The sequence below is a fragment of the Humulus lupulus genome, chromosome 1 (genome assembly GCF_963169125.1).
Source record: "Humulus lupulus chromosome 1, drHumLupu1.1, whole genome shotgun sequence".
Lineage (NCBI taxonomy): Eukaryota > Viridiplantae > Streptophyta > Magnoliopsida > Rosales > Cannabaceae > Humulus > Humulus lupulus.
In genome coordinates this window covers 138849411-138877286 of record NC_084793.1, presented here as the reverse complement: position 1 = coordinate 138877286, position 27876 = coordinate 138849411, and the positions used below count along the sequence as shown (strand labels likewise).

General features: G+C 40.5%; 1 long non-coding RNA gene and 1 pseudogene across 1 annotated transcript; both read left to right on the top strand.

The window, feature by feature from the left end:
- The first annotated feature begins 12214 nt into the window (after positions 1-12214).
- LOC133818994 (uncharacterized) lies at positions 12215-13182 on the top strand. Its single transcript, XR_009886212.1, has 2 exons — positions 12215-12416; positions 12646-13182. It is a non-coding gene; the product is annotated as an uncharacterized LOC133818994 (long non-coding RNA).
- Positions 13183-13196: 14 nt separating this feature from the next.
- On the top strand, positions 13197-17561 carry LOC133822622 (7-dehydrocholesterol reductase-like; annotated as a pseudogene).
- The last annotated feature ends 10315 nt before the right edge of the window (positions 17562-27876 follow it).

Sequence of the window (27876 nt, the reverse complement as noted above, 5' to 3'; positions counted from 1 at the left end):
GAGAGAGAGAGAGAATTGAGCTGAGAGAAGAAGGAAGGGTCGGTTTGGGTGGTTCTAGCTAATTCCTTCTTTGTTTTATCTTACTTAAGTTAATCCCAAAGCTCGGGGTACCAAAAACGTCCCCGTGGGAAAAATGGTAAACTTCCCCAATATTTCCACCTAGGCTTTCTAACCTCAAATATATCTCCAATTATTTATTTCCACAACCCGATAACCCAAATAACCATCTAATACCCAGAATACCCCTTGACTCGCCCCAAGTCTGGTATTGGGTCCCGTTGTGACTTTCCCGCTAATTGGCTCCCTAGGATCACCTCAAGTGGCATGCTGCAGATATATCCACAAAATAGTTTTGTCTTCACAACCATAACATATAATCACATTTATGCCCTCAACGGGCTAAAACTACTAATATACCCTTTTAGGCTAAACAGGGCCTACATGCATACTAGTACTCTTAGACATGCATTTCATATATCCATATAATAATATAAGCATACTTATCATGGAATCATGCATTAATTATCTAATTCACACATAAACCAATTATGCCCTCCCGACAGACTAATCAAGGCCCTTAAGCCTTAATAGTGATTTTTTTGGGTCGTTACATCCTCCCATATAGCATCTCATACGGAGCCATTCCGATAGTTGCCTGATAACTGTTGTTGTATGAAAACTTAATCAAAGGGAGATACTTACTCCAAGATCCCCCAAAATCCAGCACACAGGCTCATAGCATATCTTCTTGTATCTAAATCATCCTCTCAGACTGTCTGTCCGTCTAAGGATGATAAGTTGTACTAAACTTCAACTTGGTGCCCATAGCCTTTTGCAGACTCTCCCAAAACTTGGAGGTGAAGGTGGGGTCCCTGTTGGATACTATCAACCTCGGAGCCCCATGAAGTCAAACAATTTCGTTCACATACAACTCGGCATACTGCTCCACAATATAAGTCATCCTGACAGGTAAATAGTGGGTGGACTTGGTATACCTATCTACAATCACCCACACTGAGTCATGCTGTCCCATGGTCTTCGGCAAACCAACCACGAAGTCCATGGTGATATCCTCCCACTTCCACTCTGGAATCCCTAGAGTTGTATGTTCAGCCTTTACCTGCTGACAAGTTAAGCATCTAGCCACATAATCCACCACGTCCCTCTTCATTCCTGACCACCAATACAAGGTTCTCAAATTTTGATACATCTTCGTCATACATGGATGTAAAGAATAAGGAGTGGTATGAGATTCATCCAAGATCTCTCGCCGGATGCCAGGATCCATCAGGGCACAGATCTGACCCTTGTACTTCAGTAATCCCATCTTCGAGAAAGAAAAGTCATTAGCCGCTCCAATAAGACACTCTCTCTGTGCCCTCTCAATTAGACTGAAGAGTGGTGTTGGCTAACCGACCAACCACCAACTCTATACCCGCTCTAGTCATCTCTTCAGCTAACTCATCAGATATCTATCTCGAACTGAACAATTGTCCTAGGCCCTTCTGACTCAATGCATCAGTCACTACATTAGCTTTCCCAGGATGGTATAGGATATCACAATCATAATCCTTTACCAATTCCATCCACCGTCTCTGGCGCATATTCAGATCCTTTTGAGTAAAGAAGTACTTCAAACTCTTATTGTCAATGTATATCTCTCACTTCTCACCATACAAGTAGTGTCTCCAAACCTTAAGTGCAAATACCACTACTGCCAACTCCAGATCATGCGTGGGATATCTCTGTTCATACTCCTTTAACTTTCTTGATGCATAGGCTATCACCTTTCCAGCTTGCATCAGCACACACCCTATACCCTGTCTGGAAGCGTCACAATAAACCACAAACTTCTCATTGTCTGTCGGCAGACTCAATACTGGAGCAGTGATCAGCCACCGCTTCCATTCTTTGAAACTGTTTTCAAACCTGTCCGTCCACACATACTTAGTCTTCTTCCTCATCAATTCAGTCAAAGGTATGGCCATCCTGGAGAGCCCCTTAACGAACCGCTGATAATAACCTGCCAACCCCAGAAAACTCCTTACTTCAGGAACACTATTCGGTCTAGGCCAATCTCTCACTGCCTCAATCTTACTTGGGTCAACCAGAATCCCCTCCATACTGACAATATGGCCGAGAAACGTGACTTGCAGTAGCCAAAACTCATACTTGATGAACTTAGCATATAACCTATGCTCTCTCAACCACTGCAATACTAAACATAGATGCTACTCATGCTTTGTATCTAACTGAGAGTACACCAATATGTCATCAATAAACACAATCACAAACTTTTCCAAATAGTCCTTGAAAAGCCTATTCATCATGTCCATAAAAGATGCTGGGGTGTTGGTTAATCCAAAAGACATAACCAGGAATTCATAATGTCCATATCTTGTGCAGAAAGAGGTTTTTGGTATGTCCTCCTCTTTAATCCTTAGCTGATGGTAACTTGACCGGAGATCAATCTTAGAAAACATTGTCTTTCCCTATAGTTGGTGAAATAAATCATCGATTCTAGGTAATGGGAACTTGTTCTTGATGTTCAACTTGTTCAGCTCCCTGTAGTCAATACACATCCTAAGAGATACATCCTTCTTCTTGACGAACAACACCGAAGCACCCCAAGGCGAGAAACTCGGTCTGATGAACCCCAAATCCAGTAACTCCTGCAACTGAATCTTCAATTCCTTTAACTATGTTGGATCCATTCTATAAGGTGTCCTAGATACTGGCTCCGCCCCTTGCGCTAACTCTATAACAAACTCTATCTCCCGCTGTGGCTGCAACCCTGGCAAATCCGTTGGAAATAAATCTGGAAACTCACATACCAATCTGGTCTCACTTGGTCCAACTGACACAACCCTAGAGGTATCCACAATGTTCACTAGGAATCATATGCAACCTTCGTACATCAGGTCTCTAGCCTTCAGTGCTTAAATCATAGGTACTCGCGGTCCATTGACTATCCCCACAAATACAAAGGGTACATCCCCTTCTAGTTCAAAAGTCACCATCCTGCGCTTGCAATCAATCGTCGCCCCATACATCGATAACCAATCCATCCCTAGAATCATATCAAAGTCATCCATCACTAGCTCAATCAGATCAACAGAAAATTCTCTACCGTCTATCTCTACTGGCAATGCTCTAATCCATCTTCTAGAGACCACCAATTCCCCAGTTGGCAACAAAGTCTGAAAACCCCTAACATACAAATCACTAGGTCTACATAGTTGATCTATCACTCTAGTAGACACAAATGAATGGGTAGCTCCCGAATCAATCAACGCAGTATAAGAAGAACCAACACTAGAAACCTGACCTATCACGGCCGAGGGGCTAGACTCCGCCTCAGTCTGAGTCAAGGTGAATACTCTGGTAGGAGCGAGGCTGCACCCTGCTTCGACCCCTCTTTCCTGGCCTGTGGGTAGTCCTTCTTCAGATGATTGATACTCCCATAGATAAAGCACGCCCTGATCCTGCACTCTCCCTGATGTCAACGTCTGCATCGAGGACACACTAGAAAACTCCTCCAGTTGTCACCTCATCCCTGACGGCCACAAAAAGCACTTCGTGCCCTCCTATCCAAGCTAGGAGGAACAAAATAATCTGGGGCCTTTCTCTTCTATTCAATGGGGCCACTACCCCGACTGGATCTAGTAAAAGGAGGCACCGTCCTCTTGGCATCACGCCTAACAGTGCTCTCTCTCTCCAAATCTGATCCTCGGCTCCCTCAGCCATAAGGGCCTTGTCCACTACCTGGGCATATGTAGTAGTCTCTGGATCCAAAGTAATCTTAACATCATGGGCGATCATAACATTCAATCCATGCACAAACTGATCCCTTCTAGCCGCATCAGTCAGCACCAAATCTGGCGCGAACTTCGCCAATTGGTCAAATCTCAAGGCATACTCAGTAACTGTCAACCGATTCTGAGTCAGGTTGATAAACTCGTCAACCTTTGCAGCTCGGACTGCAACACTGTAATATTTCTCATTAAAGATGTTTCTGAACTCCTCCCAAGTCATAACTGCAACATTCCTTCTCTGAGTCACTACATCCCACCAGATGCGGGCATCCTCTCTGAACATGTAGCTGGAACAGGCTACCCTCTCGTTTCCTACCACCCTCATAAAATCCAAGATGGGGGAAATCATATTCGTCCACTACTCTGGCCACAGTGGGTCTGGTCCACCCTTGAAGGTAGGAGGATGTTGCTTCCTAAACCTCTCATACAAAGGTTTCCACTTATTCTCCATAACAGGCTGAATTGGCACTGGCGCCACAGCCTGCTGAAATGACAACCCAGTGGCCTGAGGAGGGGCCTGCTGCCTCAGCTATCAAAGTTCTTCTTCTGTTTGATGCAGTCTATCTTCCATTTCGGCAAAAATCTGTTGCAAATTCTGTGGGGCAGGTGGACGGTCTTGACCCCGGTTGTCATCCTCGGCCCTACTGCCGCGGAGTCTAGATGATTTTTGAGGCATCTCAACAATATACCTGCAAAAAACAACGCCGCTCATCAAGCATGATAACAACATCCAAAATCACCTCCCAATTCACATCACCCAACCATAATAGAATTCCACAAAGCAAAAATAGCATACAACACTCAACGGGCCATGCCCTAGCATCATGCACATGTTAACAGATTCATCATGCTCTATATAAAAATAATCAGGCATACAGGGCATTTAAACACATAATCAAACATATAATTCAATATTTACCAACCAACCCTGAGTCGAGCTTGTCACTGACATCGAGCGTACATGTTCGATCAATTTCCAAGAACCATAAACCTTGGCTCGCTCTAATACCAAGTTGTAACACCCTACTGCCTTAGACTCGTTACTAAGTAGGTTTAAAACGTGCAATTAACTCGCTAACTGAGGTTTTAGATTAAAATTGTAGCTAAACTATAATAAAAGTCATATAACTTTAAAATGTAATCATTCACTAAAAATTATAAGCGTTAAACATTTGGGATCCCAAAATACTGTTTGGAAATATTTACAACTCAAAAATATTATTAAAGTTGACTAAACGACAAAATTCGTACCAATACAAAACATCTCCCAAAAATACCCCTGGTCGTGGCAGCTAGGCAGGCCAAACATGTACACGTCACTTCATGCTCTCCATACTCATGGTTGGTCGATCTTCCCCTTGCTCTTACCTGCACCATAGAGCACCTGGGAGCCAAAGCCCAACAAGAAAACTCCACACAAGCAATAATTATATGCATATCTATCAACCAGCATATAATTAAACCGCCAACAGGCTAAACACATAACGGCCATGCCGTTCCAGGCGCTTTACCAGGCTCTGGGTTCGTAGTATACACCATGAGGATATCCCAGGTATCCAATAGGGGTCTCACCCTGGCAACTCGCACTCTGCGTGCTTAACGCTGCTCCCGGCCCCTTGCCATACTCGGCCTTGTCGTTCCCGACCCTGGCCGTTCTCGACCTTTGCCGTTCTCGGCCTTCGCCATACATTTACAGATAAGCAACACATAGCATAAACTTAAAAAACACTTAAACAAATAAAGCATACACAATAGGGCTATGCCCTGCATCATAACCACATAGGGTCGTGCCCTGCAATAAAAACTATAGGGCCACGCTCTTCTCTATGGGTACAATAGTTTTCTTACATGTGTCCCAAGCTTTCCGAGCACCGATATCCCAAGCATAATCCCCTAGTCCGAGCCTCGCTGAAAACCTAGCCACAACGCATCAATAACATTCATCCATCAAGTTGTAATCCATTAAATAACTTTGGGTTATAATTATAATCTCCGGGACCTTGAATTCTATCAATCCGGGTGATAAAATCCATCTCGAGCCTTAACTTTTAGATTCCCGAGCCTAAAACCTCCTTGGGTTCTAAAAACCCACTAAGCGTCGCAGCCCCAAGATCCCATGTCGTGGCCCGCCTCAACCAGAAACCCCAACCCACAAAACAAGCCATGTGCGCCGCGGCCCGCCATCCTTCCTGGCCTCCCAATTGTTCTAGAGGGTCGTGGCTCAACAAGAACAATGCCGCGGCTCGACCCTTTGAACCAAGAAAAATCCTCCATTTTCACCACCAAAACCAAGCCAATTTACCCCAAAATCAATCTAACAATCCAATTCATTCACCACAAAGTTCTACTATAATCTCAGCAACAAAACCTAACAAGAATTAACCCCAAACCTCATCTAGATACTCAAGAGTGATCCACCACCTAGCTTACATGCATAACTTTGAAACACCAAAAAAACTCAGCATAACTCAGTTAATTAAGTGCTAGAATCCTTACCTCGACTGATAGCTTTTCCCTTGAGCTAATCCTTAATTAGTGTCAGCTTCAATTCTCTTGATAAGCAAGCCCAAATTCCCTAATAGATCAAAGTCTTCAAGCTTCCAAAGAGAGAGAAAACTCCAAGATAGGGAGAGGGTCAGTTCACTAAGTTTCTGAATGCTTCCAAGTTTTGTTTACTTAACTTTGGTCTCTTAAGTTACCTTCAAGGCTCGGGGTACCAAAAACATCCCCAAGGGAAAAATGGTAAATTTCCCTGATAATCCCTCCTAAACGTTCTAACTTCAAATATATCTCCAAATATTTATTTTCATAACCCGATAACCCAATAAAATGTCTAATGCTCGAGATACCCCTCAACTCGCCCCGAGTCGGGTATTCGACCCTGTTGTGACTTTCTAGCTAAACCGCTCCCTAGGACTGTCTCGGATCGTGCAACACAAATATATCACAATATTCACAATAATCACAAATATTGCATTTATGCCCTGAATAGGCTAAAATTATAAACATGCCCCTAATAACCAAATGGGGCCCACATACATATTTAATTCACCTAAACATGCATTTCTAATCACATACTCATCAAATTCACATATTCATATAATAAATCACTTATTGCCCTTCAGGCACACTAATCAAGGCCCAAAGCCTTATTAGCAAATTTGGGACGCTACACTCCTCCACCTCCTCTATCGGTTTGATGGACCTCTCTTCTTGAACCCTTGGATCTAACTCGTCAGGCCCCAACTGCTGGATAGCTTGTACCTCCGAGGTCTCAAGCTTCTCGGGACATACCTCCCTTACCACAATTACGGGAGCCTTGAGGGAGACATTATAACAATGTCTTCCCTCTTTCTGGTCACCACAGACCGTTCCAATACCTACATCCATGGGGAACTTCATGCATAGATGACAGATGGAGGTGACAGGCCCGAACTCTACCAGGGCAAGTCGTCCCAAGATGGCATTGTATGCCGAGGAACAGTCCACCACCATGAAGGTGCAGTATTTGAAGGCTTGGTGAGGTACCTCTCCAAGCGTCACAGGGAGCTTTATCTGCCCCATCGGGATGAGGGCTTCTCTCGAGAATCCATAGAATGTCAAGGCACATGGGGACAAGTCTGTCGTGATCAGCCTTATCTTCTTGAAGGCTGACTTAAACAAGATGTTCACCAAACTCCCGTTGTCTACCAGAATCTACGCCACCATTTTGTTGGAGATTTGTCTCTCAATCACCAACGGGTCGTGATGTGAGAAATGTACTCTCCGAGCGTCGTCCTCAGAGAATGTTATGACTTGGTCAGTCATTCGTGGCGTTTGGGCAGGCAGTTGGGCCAAATCCATGACCTCATCATCAAAATTCAAAGCTCGCGCATACCTATTCTGCGAGCTTCGTGAAGTGTCCCCCAAGTGAGGCCCTCCTAAGATGGTTCCTACCCACCTGTTTACCAGAGGAGGTCCTTGGGCCATTGGATGTTGGGGGCTTCAGGAGCTACTGCTGGGACTTGTGGTGCAACAAGTGGAACCACCATTCCTGCCACGAGAGGTTGTGTTGGGCGTGATCCACCCTTGGCATATTGGTGGAGGTGTCTCAGCTTGATGAGATTCTCAATCTCATCCTTGAGTTTTCGGCACTCATTGGTGTGGTGCCCTATGTCGTTGTGGAAACAAAAAAACTTGACAGGGTCCCTCCTATCTCTGTCTCTTCGGATGGGCTATGACTTCCTATAATGAACGTGTTGTGTCATGGCCATGAAGATATTTTCTCGAGAGTTTACCAAGCCAGTGTACTCGGAATATCGTGAGACATACTTCTTGCCTGAGGTGACTCCCTGCTTGGGCTGTGTGGTTCCGCTCCCCCTGGGTTTCTGGCCCTTACCTTTCCCTCCACGCCTACTGCCGTTGGGAGCTCAACTGGATTCAGCAGGCTGGGAGGGGCAACAACTCCAGCATTGAATGCATACTGAAAATCACTATATCCAATGGGCGTTGCCCCGAACCCTGCCAGAGCCATACCAAAGCCCGGAGCGGACATGACGCTATAACCGGAAGGTGTGGCGCTCTGGCTGGGTTGGACACCTCCCGAGCTCTGTTGGACGGGAACATAGGGGGAATATTGGATCCCTGAAGCCATGGGGCCAGGCGCAGCCGATGTAGGGAAAATGGCTGATGCTCTTAATGCCCCAATCTGGGCATGCTTCTAGCTTATGTATTCTTGTGCTCGGCGAATGAAGTCGTCGAGACGCCAGCATCCCCTTCACGGATGCCAAAGTGGAAATCATCCCAAAGTGGGGACCCTGCACGGATGCCAGCTTGTAATGCCATCAACTGCTGGCTATCATCGACCTTTTTAGTTCTCGTTGCTTCCTCCTTGAAGCGCTTGATGTAGGCCTTGAGCGTCTTGAAGGGCCCTTGCTTTATGTTGGCCAGGGCGTTGACCTCTAAGCTTACCTTTCGAACTCCTATAAATTGTCTTCTAAAGGCAGATGATAATTGGTGCCATGATTCAATGGACCCTAGTCAGAGCTTTTTAAACCATTCATCTGATGGCCCCGTCAGGGTGATCGGGAACACATGAAACTTAGCGTCGTCAGAGACACGATGCACTGACATTAACCTGTTGAACTTAGACAGGTGGTTTGTGGGATCCCAACCACTGTCATAGGGCAGTATGGATGGCATTTTGAATCCTAGTGATAGCGGGGCCTCAACAAGGTGAGGGGCACATGGCTCCACCTCTTCATCCTCCGAGTCAAATTCATGGTCTTGCCGCCTGGCCATCCTGAGCATTATCTGCTTCAAACTTTCTCACTCCGCGCGGAGCAGGTCACGATCCCGGTTGACACTCTGAGCCGAGTTATCTTTTCTCCGAGCATTGAGATTATCTCGGAGATCTGACGGGCCTCTCCCCACAGGCTCGCGTCCTCCAGCCTTATTGCATCTCCAGGCATTAAGGTTGTGTCGCAGGTCGGCCTATCCTCGAAACGCGTTGTTATCCTCTGGACGAGCCACGTCGTTCTCTCCATCAGACTCGACGTTTTCGTTTACCGAGATACTGATGCCACATTATCATTTTTGTGGGTCATTCCTCGGGCAGATCCCTGGGCCGTTATTCCTACGGGGCTGGTTAGGTCCTGAGGGGACACCAGCTCCAGGCCTCGCCTAATTCATATAGGAACGTTTGGGGGGAATGCCCCGAGCTCCACGGGCGCTGCCTGCCTGGCGATGCCCTCGGGGCCCAGGGTCATTACCTTTGCCAACCTGTTGAGGAACCTGGTGGCCCCCTGGTTCTTGACGAGCCCTCTTCTACTTCTGAGTAGGATTATCATCAGTTTTTCCCTTACCATGGTCCTGCAGTGGCATCGGGTTTCTAACTCTTGTTGGGTGCCTTGCGGGCACCTCAACTGGCGGATCTCGAGCCTCTGCAACCGGGTGCTCGAGAGGAACTCCAGCGGCACTGACAGGTGGCACTCCAACGGGGTGTGCAGGTGGCACTCCAGTTGGGTGCCCGGCAAGTACGTTTCCATTGGGGTCCACTCGTAGCCCTGGGCTGCAAAAGTGACCTTCATGGCAAGTACCATCTCCTATAGGGCTGCAATATTACCCTCTTGAGCATCGATCTTTTATTGTTGAGTGGCCACCTGCTCAGGGAGCACCACCACCTCCGGTGTCTCTTCCGCGTCCATGGGATGAGGGTATTCTTTATCATAATACCCCTGGTCGACACTATTATCTTCGTCGTCATACTCAGCATATTCTTCGTAGTCCTCCATCATCTCAAGCACGTCCTGGGGTGGTTTTCGACTGGGTTCTCCTCCTTCAACTCCTGTAGGAGGGAGCATGTCATCTATAATGTTTCTTCATGTAGTTACCATGGCTGTGAGTGTTTCAAATGCTTTCTTCAACCTCTCAATGAAAGCACCAAAATGTTGACTGCCTTTTTCGCTATCAACCGTAAGAAGAGAGATAAAAGAAATAAGCGAATCAAACACAAGGATTTTTATGTTGTTCAAATTATAAAAGAACCCTAGTCCACGAGTCTCTGGTATTAAGAGAATTAGAAGCTTGTGAGGGCAAGCTTCAATGGTGTATTCTCAGGCAGCGTTTAGATTGCTCTGAGTACAAAGTATTTTCTTTCTAAAAAACCGGTCCCTTTACAATGAGACTCCCAGCCCTATTTATAGAGGTTGGGGTCATTAATACAAATTCTCCTATTATTGGCGGGATTAATACCCATGCATTGGGCAGCATTGAATAGAGACCACGGCCCAAGCGAGATCTGCGGGGCCCACTACAGAAAAGCATCTACTTTATAGGGAACATGTCTCAAGTGCTGTCAGGGCGTGCTGTAAGTACCTCCATGTTAGACTGCGTAGTGGGTGTGCGAATTGTCGAGTCGTACACTCGACAACTCTATTGACGAATCGCCCATAAAGGTTGTCACATGATCCTCAGGCTTTGAAAACCCACATTTGCTGACACGTTGCACCTTATCTTAGGTCTGAGAACCAAGACCTCGGACATGTGGGACGACTAGGAGACGAGAGCCCTCGCCTTAATTGTCCGAGCAGGAGAACCTCCATCTCTGAGGACAAACCTCGAAGAGTAATCTATCAAGGCACCCACGGCCCTGTCAGAGTCAAGGTCTCACCTAGGAGGACCCTCACTCCGACTAGAGTCCTCGGGCATTAACATGTCCTAATGACGTTTATAAATGTCTGAGCTAGCCACTGGGGTCGCCACACACTACAACAAATTTGACTAAATATTACATTAAAATATTACATAATTTAAAAAACGCTATTATTGATGATTAGCCAAATGGGTAGAACACGGAAGAGAAAAAAAGGGGCGGCAAATGAATTTTTTTGTTAAAACACCCGCTTTTACTTTTTCCCCAACTCTTAACTCACATTTTCATTCTCTAATATCATAAAACGAAAGCAAATGCTCTCCCCTCTGTCTCTCTCTCTCTACCATAACCTTCTCGCCTCACGCCTCTCCCCTCGGTCTGCCTCTTCCCTCGGTCTCTCTCTCTCTCTCTCTCGCATGGCCAACAGATGAATGGAAGGGTATAGTGCCTCACGCCTTTCCCCCTCGGTCTCTCTCTCTCTCTCTCTCTTGCATGGCCGACGGATGAATGGAAGGGTATAGTGCCTCACGCCTCTCCCCTCGGTCTCTCTCTCTCTTTCTCGCATGACCGACGGATGAATGGAAGGGTACAGGTGCTTCTATATGAAATTTCCCTCTCAAAAGTCCCTCCTCTCAATCCAGCCAACGGTGGCAATTGGAAATGTCCGAGGCTTCGCTCCGAGCTCCGCGAGAGAAGACCAGTAGCCAGTAGGAGAAGAAGAGTGAAACACACTCTATAACCGTACCAGATCACCAGATCTAATACACTCTCCTCTCCTCCTTTTCAGATCTCTCTTTCGCAACTTGCAAAAGTCTAAGGTAAGTGTCTCTCTCCATGTCTCTGCAATTGCTCATCTATAGCTGTTCTTTCCTTTATCGGATCTTGGCTCAATGGCTTTCGATCCGAGTTCTCGGCATTTGTTTCTGGTTGATGCTAATTTCAGTCAGGCGTCCTTTTGATTCACATGTTTTTTTGGTTTAAGATTGGGGAGAATTGCGGAACGAGGGGAATTTTGATTGAAGAAAGTAAAAATGGCGGGTGGTGCAGCTGGTGGTTTTGTTACACGGGCATTTGAATCGATGCTGAAAGAATGTTCGGGGAAAAAACATCCAGAACTTCAGAAGGCTATTCAGAATTTTTTGGGTTATGCTTCTTTTCAATTTGAAAGTGATAATGTCGATTTTTTCGAATGCATTTTCTTGTTTGCGATTGAAATTAGAGGTGGCTGTTATTGACTAGAATTAGCAATGAACAGTTTTGTTTTGGTTTGTACATTTCACCATCATCACAAACATCCGCTTACTATGTCAATTGTCCATTAAGCTGGAGATGAGAAAATTCAAGGTGTAACTCACTAGTTTGTTTTGTTGTAATAATTTTTTCTCAGATGGTACGAAAGAGGTCAATCAGGTTCAGCCTTCCGCTTCCAGTGAGACAAACAAAGCTGCATCGGTTGCTGGTGATGAGAGGTTTGTACTTCTTATTCCCCCCCACCACCCAAAAAAAAAAATAATAATAAAATAAAGATTAATGTAACTGTTACAATCTTTAACTTGTTCTTGTGTAATTTCTGTTGATTTTTTTTTATGCAATCAGGTCAAGTAGCACATCTTTAACATGTAAAACTTTACTTATCAAATCCTCTGTAACAATAAGATGTCCTTTAATTGTTGTGTATGGTATCTCTTTCTGTTGCAGTTCACTTGAAGATGGAGCTGCAAAATCTGAAACAGAGGAAAGCCAGTCACAAACAGTTCCTCACGATGCCGAGGCTATTCCAGTTGCTAAGCCAGTGAGCATAAGTGCAACTATTTCCACTGTCTTGGCAAGTGCTGGGAATACTTTGGAGGGGTCTGTGGCAGAACTTGTGTTGAGTCCTCTTCGACTTGCATTTGAGACAAAGAACTTGAAAATCTTAGAATCTGCTTTGGATTGTCTTCATGTATGTATTTGTCATGTTTTTTATTTTCATGCTCTGAATTTTATAGGTTAGCATTGTGTTTAAAATTTTCCATTTGGCTCTTGATATCAGTTCTCCTGTGCGAAAGATTGAGGAGATTGATAGATGGGAAGTGAATTTTGAGTTTAATTGAGAGATGTAATATGGGAACGGTAAATTTGCAAAACAAGCTTGAATTGTTGGTTTTTGATTTGCATGATCATGGAAAAAAAATATGAAATTCTCTTTTACTAGAGAAAGATATACAAAAAAAGAATATTAGCATTTTGTTGGAAGTGGTTGGATTGAGATGAATGGAAGTGGTTGGATTGGAAGGGTACGGAGGAATGGACTTCCAGGACTGAAACTGCTAATGTGCTGCATGAGCCAGTATGTCTCTTTTCATCTCATCTCATCTTGCAAGTCATTTATAATTTAAGTAGTTTCTTTTTCTCTAGAGTTAATTATGAGAAATTCATAAACATTGTTTGGTAAATGAAAATTGTATTGTTCTGCTTTACTAACTCTGTTAGATCATTCCTTTTAGAGCCTGAAGTTATTATAGTATTACTCAGTTGTGTAGCATCTTTTTCATTTAAAACCGATGTCTTAGGTTTTATTCATCTTATTTTGTTTTTCAGACTTCACCTTCTGAATTATTGCAGTGATCACTAATTCACTATGATTAATGTGCATCATTATTCATTACAATGTTATTAATTAATTTGTCTGTTTTACTCTTATTTACAAATTCTTTGTGAAATGTTGGAATTTATTAGCTGATGAGATATTCTGAAATTTCATAATGTTCCAAGTGAAATATTTCTTTGTTTTAAGTTAAAGGACAGTGTTGCCGGTTAATTACTGTTTTGAAAGTTAGATGCTTATATTGTTCAGTTTGGGATTTATATAAGCAATGTGCTATATTATATCTTGGTACTTTTTTTTGGCTGTCTTCAGGTTTGGCATATTCAATCCTTCAACTGTTTATGATCATTTGGGAGAAATATATTCTGCCCTTATTTTCGGAAGCTTGGTTTTTTGCATTTTATTATACATAAAAGTAAGGATTTTGAATTGTTATGTAATACAATTGTTGTTCCCCTTTCACAAATATGAACTTAGAGATACATTTTTGAGACTCTTTCTTTCTGTTTTAAGGGCCATGTGGCACCGTCTTCCACTGATTCTGGCTCGTCTGGGAACATCATAATTGATTTCTATTGGGTAAGTGTGATTCTTCTGGGATTTCTGCTTTTCTTGTTTATTAAATTTGGGATGTGGTAAATTAGAAAAAAACTGTAATGAGATAAGGTTGTGAAGGTACATGTAAATTTAGGATTGTCGACTAGATTTTTGGAGTGTGACATTCTTTGTAAGGATAATTCACCTATCAGTTGTTCTTAAGTCTTATTCAAGGGCTTTGTGCTATCACATGTAAATACTATTAGAAATCACAATAGTTCTCTGCTTGATTTCTTCTTCTTTTTTATTTATCTAGTTTTTTAATTTAAATAATCATAATAATAAAATTAGCACAAGTCTTGGCACCACTTGTCAACTGTCAAAAGGACTTTGAGTGGATTTTTGGTGGTGGTGGTTGTTACTTGTTTCTGTTAGTTTTTTGTTGTTGTCATTTTTACTATTTCAATTTTGCTAGAGAGTATGTGCTTTGTAGCAGCTTAAACTCTGCTGGGTTACTAAGTGTATGCGGTCATTATTGAAATTTTCCCAAACCATAACTTTTGAATATCCTTTCGAATTTCGATTGTCTTTTTGCAGGGTATGGAACTCTATCCTCGCATTGGTAAAAACTTCGACATTAAAGTTTTTACAAATTGCAGATTTGGAATGATGTCTTGGGCAGTTCTAGCTGTAACCTATTGCATAAAGCAGGTAGCGTCTATGGGATAGTTGTGAATTATGCCTAATTATGTCAGTAATTCAGCATCACTTTGTTTATGTCCATGGTGTTGGTTGATGTGCCAGTTGCAATATGAATTGCATTTTAGGTTTGAAACTTGGCTCGCTTACAATTTGAAATATGTGGCAGCAGTGTAGCCATTGTATTGTGTGAACTTAGACTGTTAAAATTTTATTAACGAATCTGAGTTGCTTTGCCACAAAATCTCTACAATCCATTTCCAGCGGCCAATCATTTTCCCTCTTGTTCAAGGATTGTTTCTCTGTATAATTCATTTGAACAAAAAGAACACTTAATCTTACTTTACTGTGTGCCCGTGCAGCTGGCCTGGTGGTTATTTCTTACCTCTAAATCAGACCCGACCTTCCTGTTTTACACTTCTACAACAGATTGCTTTGTGGACACACTCTTTAGCTCTTTTCCTAGTATTTAACGTCTATCTTTTTTCTTTTTACCAGTATGAAGTGAACGGCAAAGTGGCTGATTCAATGCTTGTTAATACCATATTGATGCTGGTGTATGTTACTAAGTTTTTTTGGTGGGAAGCTGGATACTGGAGCACAATGGATATTGCACATGATCGAGGTTCTACATCCTTTTATTTTAACTTTCCATCCTTGTTATCCATTATTTTATTAAACATCATTTTGGCAATAATCTTCTGGATGGTTTGATATTTTGGAACATGTACAAATTTAGATGTCTTATTATTTTTTTGAATGCATACTAAGCATAACTTATATTTATGAATTAAGTGAGATAGAAATAAGATAACTTGTCTTCTATGAAGTCATCATCATTAAAGTCTCTTACTTTCGTTACCATTCGAAGATTATAGTTACTTCCCCTTTAACCTTTTCCATCTATTGCTGTATTTGATCCCAATTACTTGGATTGGCTACCATGACGTTGCAAATTCTTGGCCTTAATTTTAGCAGATAAATTGTTTCTACTACCTAATTTTTCACTGTGATTAGAAGAGACCAAATAATTATTAAACAAATGTTCTTGTAGTGCTGAATTTATCTATTGCTTCTTTCTCGTTCTTTTGGTTTGTTCATACTTTCTCTCATTTGGATCATTGTACCTATCATTTTGACAGCTGGTTTTTATATTTGCTGGGGATGCCTTGTATGGGTGCCTTCTATATATACTTCTCCTGGCATGTACCTGGTCAATCATCCCGTACACCTTGGAACTCAGGTATAAAGTTTTCTATTCTAAGTTTATTTGGTCAATAAAATGTAATATTACTGCTTTTGTTCAGGAACAGTTCCAAAATGTTTTTCAACCTTTTCAAAATGTGAACACTTTTCTGCATTACTAGAGAGTAGGAAACTATAGCAATGGCTATGTAGATACCTTGGTGGGATTCAAACTTTAGACCTTATGGAAGCAAACCACATGTCTTCCCATTTGAGCTAACTCCCCTTGGTATACACCAGTAATATTATTATTAGCTTGTAAAAGCTGTATATTGGCAATTTGATTCTAGATTTGAGTTAGAAGCTGCAAATCTATTCTACCAGCCAAATGCAAAAGTTGAATGCTTGTAACTTTGTTTGTAAGCTGCCAAGCCCATGAGATGAGCGTAGACTTGATTTTTTTTGCAACCAACCATACTTTCTTTTCTGTCCTATTTCCCCATTGTCCCTGTTAAATTAATTCTTAATTTTAGTTGTCTACTTTGCTTTGTCACAGTTGGCACTCTACATCCTAGTAGCAGGCATTCTTTGCATATACATCAACTACGACTGTGATAGGCAAAGGCAAGAGTTTCGCAGAACAAATGGCAAAGCTTTGGTTTGGGGTAAAGCTCCATCAAAGGTATATGGTTCTCTGAAACTCGTTATTTGGTTCTCATTATACATACAATTTTCTGTATATCTGCTGCTAAATCCTGCATAATTCTTCCCTTTCTGTTTCACAGATAACTGCCACTTACACTACCACAACTGGGGAAACAAAAAGCAACATTCTTTTAACTTCGGGATGGTACGTTTTCAGGCTCTGCCATGTAAATCTGAACTAACTGGATTTTTTTTTCTTCTTGGTTATGAATGCGGGGGGTTCATAACCAAGAAGAAATATTAGCTGATCCAAGTAAGTAATTTTAGCTGATCCATGTAAATATAACTGCCACTTGTGCAATATTAGCTTTCATTCATAACCACTATGTCCCAGAAATATTAGCTGCATTTTTCTGGACTGTTCCAGCTCTTTTTAACCACGTAACTTACCTTACGAGTGCTACTAGTTTATTTGCTTGTATGGGAGAGACAAAATCTGATCATGTTAGTGGTTTCTGGTCCAACAGGTGTAGACAATTTACAAACCGATGCCAGTGTAGAGAAAAATAAATAAGTAGACTAAATGAATAATGGTTTGCGCGTTTTCATACAGATAAAGGCATAAAATCTTGACATGTGATTGTTATTGTAGGTATGGAAAATACTGGAAATTGTACTGCGAGAAGGTTCGGTACAGGGTCATCCCCGGAATTTACTGAGAAAATGTTGCACAAGTGTTTGTTCTATGTTGAGAATGGCATGTATATTCAGGCTTTCCAAATTAAATGATGGCAGGCTGGTATCATGTTGTTGTTATTGTTGTTTTTGTAATGGTCAACTTTATGGATGTTGTATTTCTCTCATCTTCAATGACCAAAAACTTTTCTTGTTTAGGAAAATTACTATAAAGTTTTGTTTCTATTTTTCATTTTTGAAGTAAAAATTGTTCAAGATTATAAAACTTTATTATGTTATGCTTTCAAACTTAAGTTAGAACTAAGATCTCATGAAGTAGACACATTTATGGTTTGAATTAGTTATTGTTTAATGTAATACTTATGGTTTATCAATCTATTGAGAATTACATTTTATGATTAATTTTGAATTTTTTTTATCAAAATACAATAATGAAAATCTTTTAATTAAAAAAAAACCATATAAGTATACTTATCAAAATAAAATTTAAAATTTTATTACTATATGTTATGATTTAAAAGCATATTATAAGCGTAAAAAATCGTTATGGTTTATATAATATAACAAACTAAAAATATTATTAAAATAATCAAATGTAACAGTTGAAAAGTGTTATGAAAAAAATACAAGATTAAATTTCAAATTTATAATCAAAAACTCTATCTAAATGTTATTATTTGAATATTATAGCATCTAAAAATGTGTTATTGAATAGTTTAAGATAACACCGAACATAACATTAAAAAAATGTTATAGAAAAGACTGGACTTTTAATAACATGGGCTACGTTAGCATTTTCAGAAGTGCTATCAATAGTCCCAGATAGCACCTTTTAAGTGTTATGAATACTGTTTTTTCTTGTAGTGACATGTCGGAGGTGAAAATACAAACAACAAAACTGATCGATTATAACCTTATTTAATTACTTAATTTAAATCATATTTAAAAATTAATTAAATAAAAATTAATTTGAAATTTAAAATTCAAATCCCAGGGATAGGAAATATCCTTGTGTAGCGCCACTCACTATGCAATACAATGAGAGGCGTGAGCCACATTAAGGTTTTCCCTAATTTTTTCATTTATTTATTTAATTAATATTTAAGACAATATATTTATCCCAAAAAATATGAGATAATTCAAAATTAACTTTATATCAAAATATCAGTTTTACATAATTAAATAAATATCTTATTCTAAATAAGATAATTATTAATCTCCTTTTATATATGAAACGATAAATTTTGTTTCATGAGCCACTTAAAAATAATGAGAACAACATTAATAAGAGCTATGTCAGAAATTTAGACAATGAAACTTTTACAGCAAAAACACAATCAGGGAGACTAAGAAGTCCTAAAAATCTTACCAAAATAGCAAGAATCTCTAATTAATTGAGCTATATACTACATGAAAATAAAATAGCATTATTAAGTAACAAAACTATGCCAAAACAAAGTAAAAATAAGCCACTAACTCTTCTTACGGAAAAATTAAAATAATTATGTAATAAATGGGCACCATTATAGTAGCCATTCTTTTTAATCACCACCTATCGTTATTTTTAATATTTTCGGGATATGGATAAGCTGCAAATCTAATTTGTTTTCATGACTGTATATAATATAGTAATAGAGGAGTTCCTACAAATTTTCAAAAAATTCTGAATAATTTAAGATGTCGAAATCAAGATTCAAATAGTTTGTTCCATGCGTGCTTCTTTCAATATATATATATATATATATGTGCGTGCAACAGGCTATTTGAATTCTCATTTCGATATCTTAAATTATCCAAACTTTTCTAAAAATTTGTAAGAGATTTCTTATAACTACATCATACACATTCATGTAAAACAAATTAAATTTACAAATTATCTATGTACCAAAAATACTAAAAATATCTATAGGTAGTGATTAAAAATAATCACTCTCTAAAAAATTTCCATGAAAAATTGTTATAAAATAATTTAAGAAAGAGAATAATAAATGATACATTTTGGTTAATAGCCTTTAGAAAATTTGAAAGTTATATTCCCCAATTCAAATTTTACCTATTCTAGGCGAAATAAATTAGTATAGGTGATTATAGGAATTTTCATTAAAATTATAAAAGTTTATCTGTTTTGACGATAACAATGTCTATTGTGAAATTTCTAAAGTTATCATATATGTTATACTAGTAAATAGTGTCGCGTTTCGCGTGGTTTGTTTAGATATATGTTTTTTTTTTTTTAAATACAGGTACCACTTAATTCTTATGAGTATATCTTTATCGTTGATTTTATTAGTCTAATTTATATTAACTCTTTTAACTCATTACTCTTATTGAAAACTAATTTATTTGATTATTTTTTATTCAAATATTGTGTAAACTAATAAATAAAATACACAAAAATTAGTACATTACATGTAAATGTTACATAGTGAGTATCCTATGATTTTTTACTTTGTGGACTCCATAATAAAAAAAAATTATAATAAATGTGTTATAGTGCAAAATCATGTTGTTACTCTTAATTTTGAAGCTTATTCATATAGATTGGGAGTTTGAATCTTCACCCATGATAAAATGCTTGCAAAAGATTCATTTGGTATTTTATGTCGCCTGGTTTTGTAGATACATATGCATATTAAAAAAGATATTAATTCTTACATGTGTTCAAGTTTATTTTACTTTTATCTGCACGTATCAAAGTCCAACAATTCTCAAAACAAATTTGTCTATGTAGTTAGTTTCTTCAACCATAAAAGATAAATTATCATAAAATATTAATTAATGATAATAAATTAGAAAACGTTGAATAAAAATGAGAAAAAAAATAGAAAATAGATAGAATGGTTTGGAGATATTTTAAAGTGTCGCGTCATCTCCTTTTTAGCTCTAATATAGATAGATAGATATAGAAATATTATATATATCATTTAAATAAAAAGTTTAAATAAATCAAATTAGAATTCAAATTTAAATTTAAATTATATATGGTGTTAAGATATATTTTTGTAAATCTATAAATGTTAGAATAAAAAACATAAATAATTTGAATAAATGTTTATTATTATTATTATTATTATTATTATTATTATTATTATTATTATTATTATTATAACTAGAAAAAGTAAAATAAAAAAATGATATAAAACAGAGGTAGAGTAAGATTAAAAAAAAAGTAAGAAATTACATGTTTAGAACTTTTATTTTTATAGATATTAATAATTATATAGATAGATGTTGATATAGATTTTTATAAATATTTTCCCTTAATGAATAATCATAAATTAGAAAAAAAAAATAGAACAAAAAATGAGAAAATAAAAAATATAGTGGATTGGAAAAAATTTAGAGTGTCAAATCACATATTATTATAATTATTTTTCATAATAGTATTATTATTTTTTATATATTTTTCATAATATTAATATTACTTTTTTATGAATATTTTATCTTAATTAAATATATTTATATATAGATATGGAAATATAAATAGATAATGTCATTTTTTATAAATAGTATAAAATTTACAAATTTGGATGATATATGTTTACCCAAAAACGGACTACCTGATGATGTAGCAAGATTGGTCTACACGTGGCAATTTTAAGTGAGTATAATCTGCTCGACCCTCGACCAGAAGATCATTTGCTTATCAGACATCATAATTATGGGCGACCAGCCTGGTCGCATATATTCATTTATTTCCTTGAGATATGCAATCTTGTAATTACGTATTTTCTGTTATTATTATATATGCCTGTATTAAATGTAATTAAGGCATGTTGGCCCATAAAAAACTCCTTGAGCCTATAAATAAGAAGGAAGGGGCTCAAGGGAGGGGGACTTTTTTGGCTTTAGAACGCTTGAGCTTAGAGATTCTAAAAGAGAAAAAGAGTGTTGTTATCCATCACAATTGTATTCATGTGAGAGCTAGTGAAACTCGTGAACCCTAGTTAATTGATCATTGTTCTTGGAATTCTACATCAATAAGAACACTAAGTGGGCGTAGGTTATTACCATTTTATTGAGGCCGAAACACTATAAATCTTTTGTGTTATTTATCATTTCTTCTTGATTTCATCTCATTTTCATCTTATTTTCTATCGTTTTATCTGACTCTGTGTCATTGACCAATTCGAGGGTCAACATTTTGGTGCTTTCATTGAGAGTTGAACTCAAGACTTCCAACAAGATCAAATGGCGAAAACATCCAGAAAGACGGGAAAAACTTCTGGTGCCGCATCAACCCATCCTCCTCCACAGAATGTGGCTGAAGATGAGCCATAATTGGATTTTGAAGAGGAGGAGATGGATTCCGAGACCTTGAGGACAACACTGATTGTGTTGCAGGAGGAGTTAGCCAATCTAAGGGCTAATCAAGAGAATGTGGCTAAGACGATGGCGTTGCAACAGAGGAAAATTGGCCGACAACATCAAGAGTTGAATGAGCGGCAGGCCGACATGGAACGTCGACAGAGAGACGCCACTACCGCCCTGGAGGCAGCCATTCAGTTGGCCCGGGGACAACCTGCGCCAACCTCTCAACCGGATCAGCCACCAAGTGTACCACCACAACAAGGTCCACATCCAAACCATCCACAACATCACCACACTCCACCTCAACCGACAAGCCCTCAGAGGCCGGAGCAACCTCTTGCTGCTCAACAGGATATTCCATTTCAAGATCCTGAGCAGCAACCACCTTCTCACGCTAGTCGAGATAATCCCCAGCATCAAAGGTAGGATAGGGATGAGCAGCCTCCCCGAAGCCAAACTGCTGAGGGGCCAAATCCATCGAGCAGGGGACAACGTCCTTTTGCTAACAAAAGGCAAGTCAACTCAGTGTCTGTGGCCAGGGACCCCCCACGATACAATAATGCCCGGGGACCCACCGACCAACGCAGGCCTCCCCCTGACGCTCGGGACGTGCCAGCAAGAGGAGGAAATAGTTCGATCAGCAGATCGCGCCATAGCCGGTCACATTTTAGGGATGGCCATGACTACAATGAAGCTGATTCCGGCAGAGGAAATTCTGGTCAAAGGCAAGGAGAGAGGGGTGGAGAACGGTATCCCCCACCAAGAGAAAATAGGCCGACGAGCCAGAACGCCGGGGGCAGCCTAGGCAACCTAACGTCTTTGATCGACTGGGCGCTATCGAGCAAATTCATAGGAATGATGACTTGAGGGACGTGCTCAACGATAGGCGAGAAAGGCACAACGAGTATGCCCCTCCAGCACCGGTCGCCCTAGCGATACCAGACGTTGTACAGGCCCAAATCGATGTGCTAAATCAGGTCGTCCAGCAGTTAGTGGGGAGCCGAACATCCCACATCGAGTATGATCGGAGAAGAGGCACTCCATTCATACAAAGAATAGCGATGGAAGATTCCCCAAGTAAATTTAAGATGCCAGTATTGCCCAACTTCAATGGATTTGAAGATCCAGTATCTCATGTGAATAAATTTAAGATACAAATGGACATACAAAAGGTGTTGGATGATGCTCGCTACAGAATCTTTTCGGCCACCTTATCCGATACTACTCGAAAGTGGTTTTTCAAATTCCCTTCTGCTATCATAGTGTCATGGGAAATGTTCGTGAAAGATTTCTACGGGCAGTTTTACGCTGGTCGAGTACATCTGACCGAAGCCAACTAACTGGTCGACATATGCCAAAAGGAGGGAGAATCCTTGAAGGAATATGCCCAGCGTTTTATACGAGACACAACTGGAGCTAAGACAATTGGTGATGAGGGGAAATGATGGCAGTTACTGCTGGAGTACGGCACCACTCACCCCTCTGGAACAGTTTAAGGAAGAATGGGGTGAAAGGTACCCAAGAATTTATGAACCAAGCAGACCAGTACATCAAGCTCAAAAAGGCGATTGCTAACGAAGGGAAGGTGACTGCAGAGGACAAGGGGCCGAAGGAAGATCCCGCCAAATCCACCAATGGGTCGGATAAACCCAATGGAAACGACAAAGACAACGGGGAAAACAGTGGAAAAAGGGTGAACCACGAGCCGTCAACGTCTGATAATAAACGCCCTAAAAGTAACAGGTACGAGCCAAGGTTCACCAATTACACGGCCCTAGTCGAAAATAGGGCAGAAGTGTACCAGGCAACCAACACCACTGTCCCTTACAAATGACCAACTTCGATAAGGAAAGATACCTCCAAGAGAGATACAACCAAGTTTTGTCATTTTCACAACGACTATGGTCATGACACCAATGAGTGCAACCAGCTTAAAGATGAAATTGAGTTCCTTATCAGACAAGGACACCTGAGAAGATATGTACAAGCCACTGGAGGTTCTCAGCGAGAGGTTCAAGGAGGCAACGAGTAGGCACCCATACGCCAACGTTCGCCTCCTTTACAGCCAGCTTCAATGGCAGGTACATTGCTGACCATCTGTGGCGGCCCACACCTAGCAGGAGAAAGTGGGAAGGTAAGGGAGTGATACGCCCGAACCTTATGCCATGACCAGGACATTGAAATGATGAATGTAGAGGAGCGAACTCCCAAGAAAGCTCGAACAGATGAAGAACTAATAACTTTCTGTGAGCTTGACGCTCAGCATGTCCGGTTTCCCCATTCGGACCCTCTGATCGTGGATGTCCAGATCGCTAATATGATGGTTAAGTGGGTGTTAATGGACACAGGGAGCTCAGTAAACATTATGTACAAGTCTTCACTGGAACGGATGAAGTTGTCAGTGAAGGATTTGGAGTCATGCAACCAAACCATTTATGGTTTTTCTAGCGAAGGGCTCGTGCCAACGGCGTCGATCAGGTTTCCAATCACAGCAGGAATTGCGCCTGCGAATAGGACATTACTCATTACTTTTATAGTAGTTGATTGTCCTTCTGCATATAATGTTGTGATTGGAAGACCTATTCTAGTCGACCTGAGAGCTATAACCTCGGTCTGGCACCTCGCCATGAAATTCCCAACCGACGCAGGGGTAGGATGTGTGTTTGGAAACCAGCGAGAAGCGTGGGAATGCTATAATTCCTTGATTACCAAGGCAAAAAGGGGTGGATCGAGAGAAGGAGCCAAAAAAGGGTTGCTATTGGCCAATGAAATACAAGCCCAATCAGGTGAGCATGTCACCAAATAGGGTGTTGCCCAAAGTGAGGATAGGGATTTAGATCCTCGCTTTGGAGATTTTGAGGAAGATGTAGGACCAGTAGAGGACCTCGAGGAGGTCCAACTTGATGAGGTAGATCCGACCAGGGTTGTGAAAGTCGGTAAAAACTTAGAGAGAACAACAAAACAAAAACTGGTGGAAATTTTGAAGAAGAACCAGGAGGTGTTTTCCTGGTCGCATAAAGATATGGTAGGGATTGACCCAGCAGTTATCAGCCATGTCTTGAATGTAGATAAAATTTTTCCACCAGTACAACAGAAAAGGAGGCTGCTCGACAAAGATAGATCAAAAGCATTAAAAGAAGAAGTCAAGAAGCTAAAGGAGAACAGATTCATCAGGGTGGCATTTTATCCATCATGGGTCTCTAATCCTGTACTGGTTCCCAAGCTGAATGGCAAGTGGAGAACATGCGTGGATTTCACAGACCTCAATAAAGCCTGGCCAAATGATTGTTTCCCACTCCCAAGGATCGACCAGTTGGTCGATGCCACTTCAGGGCATGAGATCATATCATTCATGGATGCATACTCTGGATACAATCAGATCAGTATGCACCCACCTAATGAGGATCACACTAGCTTTCAGACCGATACAGGGCTTTACTGTTACAAAGTAATGCCTTTTGGTTTGAAAAACGCTGGTACGACTTACCAGCGATTAGTCAATCACATGTTCAAAGAGCTGATCGGCGTAAACATGGAGGTATATGTTGATGACATGCTGGTTAAGTCAAAAAAGGCAGAAGAACACATCGGGGACCTACAAGAGTGCTTCAATGTCTTAAATAAATATCAGATGAAGCTGAGTCCCCTTAAGTGTTCCTTCAGAGTTGGATCAAGGAAATTTTTGGGATTTATAGTGAACTCACGCGGTATCAAAGCTAATCCCAAAAAGTTCAAGGCCCTGATTGAAATGAAGTCGCCAACAAAAATAAAACATGTTCAAATTTTAACTGGGAGGATTGCTGGTTTAAGTAGATTTATCTTCAAATCAACATACAAGTGTGTTCCATTTTTTAATCTACTTACGGGCAATAAGACATTTGAGTGGACGGAAGAGTGCGAGAAGGCTTTCCAGGCTCTAAAATCTCATATGTCGCAATCATCAATTTTTTCCAAGCTGGTCGAGAAAGAAACTTTGTTCATCTATTTGGCAGTCACCGAGTATGCTGCTAGTGTTGTCCTGATCAGAGAGGGGGAACATGTGCAAAAAGCTTTGTATTACATAAGCAAGAGGCTAATAGAAGCAGAACTACGATATCCGCCCATTGAGAAATTATCCTATAGCTTGATCTTAGCCTCCAGAAAGCTGCGACCATACTTCCGAGCTCACCCCATTGTAGTACTCACTGACCAGCCACTACGGCATGTCCTGCAGAAACCAGAAGCTGCTGGTCGATTGTTAAAATGGGCAGTTGAACTTGGACAGTTCGATATTTCTTACTCGCCACGAGCAGCTATGAAGGGATAGGCTCTAGCAGAATTTGTCGCAAAACTCACTGGGCTCTGGGATACCGAACCGATAGAAGAGCCTGAACTCCAAAGCCAAATTCCTTCATGGAAGTTGTTTGTAGATGGCTCTTCCAACGAGCACAATGCTAGAGCAGGTGTGATTTTAGTCACGCCTGAAGGACATCGATTCCACTGCGCAATCAGATTCGACTTCACATCATCCAATAACGAAGTCAAATATGAAGCTTTGCTCGCAGAATTAAGATTAGCCAAGGATATGAACATAAAGTCACTCGAAATCTATAGTGACTCCCAATTAGTGGTTAATCAAATTACTGGAGAATATCAAGCCCAGGGTCTAAAGATGGTTGCTTATTTGAACAAAGCAAAGGACTTGTTGGCACAGTTCAAAAAATATACTCTCCAGCAAGTACCTCGCGACCAGAACTCAAATGCTGATGCTTTGGCCAAGTTAGCAAGTGCGAAGGATGCTGACTCCTTAAATATAGTGCATGTTGAACGTTTGTCCACACCGAGCATCCAAGCAAAAGAGTCCTACTTAGTATTTCAAGCAACAGATACATGGATGACACCTTTCATTGAATACTTAGAGCATGGAGTACTGCCGACGGACAGAAACAAAGCAAGAGCCCTCCAGAGGCAACCGGCTCGATTCATCCTGGTCGACAGATTTTTATACATAATAGGTTACTCAATGTCACTCTTAAGGTGTGTTTTAAAAGAAAATGCCAAGGAGTTAATGCGAGAAGTCCATGAAGTCTTTTGCGGGGATCATGCTGGGGGGCAGAGTTTATCCAAAAAGATCCTAAGGCAAGGATACTTTTGGCCAACGATGAATGAAGACTCTGTGGATTTTGTTCGAAAGTGCGACAAGTGCCAAAGATTCTCCAAGATACCGCGAGCAACCCCTAATGAGCTAAAACAGATGCAAAGCATGTGGCTATTCGCAGTATGGGGGATAGATTTGATCGGGTCTTTGCCCACGGGAAAAGGAAACGTCAAGTATGATGTGGTTGCTTTAGACTACTTCATGAAGTGGGCAGAAGCTGAGCCACTTGCAACAATAACGACCAAGAAGGTGCTGGATTTTGTGGTCAAGAACATCGTGTGTCGCTATGGGTTGCCAAAAAAGATTGTCTCAGATAATGGCACACACTTTGACAGCGATCTATTCATAGATTTTTGTGAAAGGCACAGGATTATTAAGAGTTTTTCTTCAATAGCTCATCCACAGGCAAACGGACAGGTTGAAGCTGTCAACAAGACACTGAAGGACACCCTGAAGAAAAGGCTTGAAGAAGTGAAGGAGCATGGCCAGAATAGTTACCCGAAGTCCTTTGGTCGTATAGAACATCCCATCAAACAGCAACAGGCCATACTCCATTTTCTTTGGATTATGGGTATGAAGCCATGTTGCCTGCTGAATTAGATCCACCATTGCATCGAAGGTTAGCATGCGATCAAGATGTTAATAGCTAGTTATTGATGGAATCTCTGGATTTGGTTGATGAAAGGCGCGAGCAAGCTCAACTCCGAGTAGCAGCTAATCAGCAAAAGGTCGCTCGGTATTTCAACTCTAAAGTACGTGAAAGGAAATTTAATGTGGGAGATTTGGTAGTTAGAAGAGTTTTTCTTAACACCCGCGATCAAGCTGCTAGAGTGCTTGGACCTAACCGGGAAGGTCCATACCAAATCGAAGAAGTCCTTCAACCAGGCACTTATAAACTTGCTCACTTAAATGGAGATCTCATTCCTCGCTATTGGAATGGAGAACACTTGTGCAAGTATTATCAATAAACAATTCTTTTTAAAGAATTGGCTTGTATTAATTTTACTTTTTACAGGTTTATAAACAAAGGTTAGTCAGTCATATGACTAATCGCTTATAAGTGTAAGATCAAATTTTTGGTCGCTCATACAGACACGATTGTCTGTTTACTACGAGAAATAAAAGGAACTGT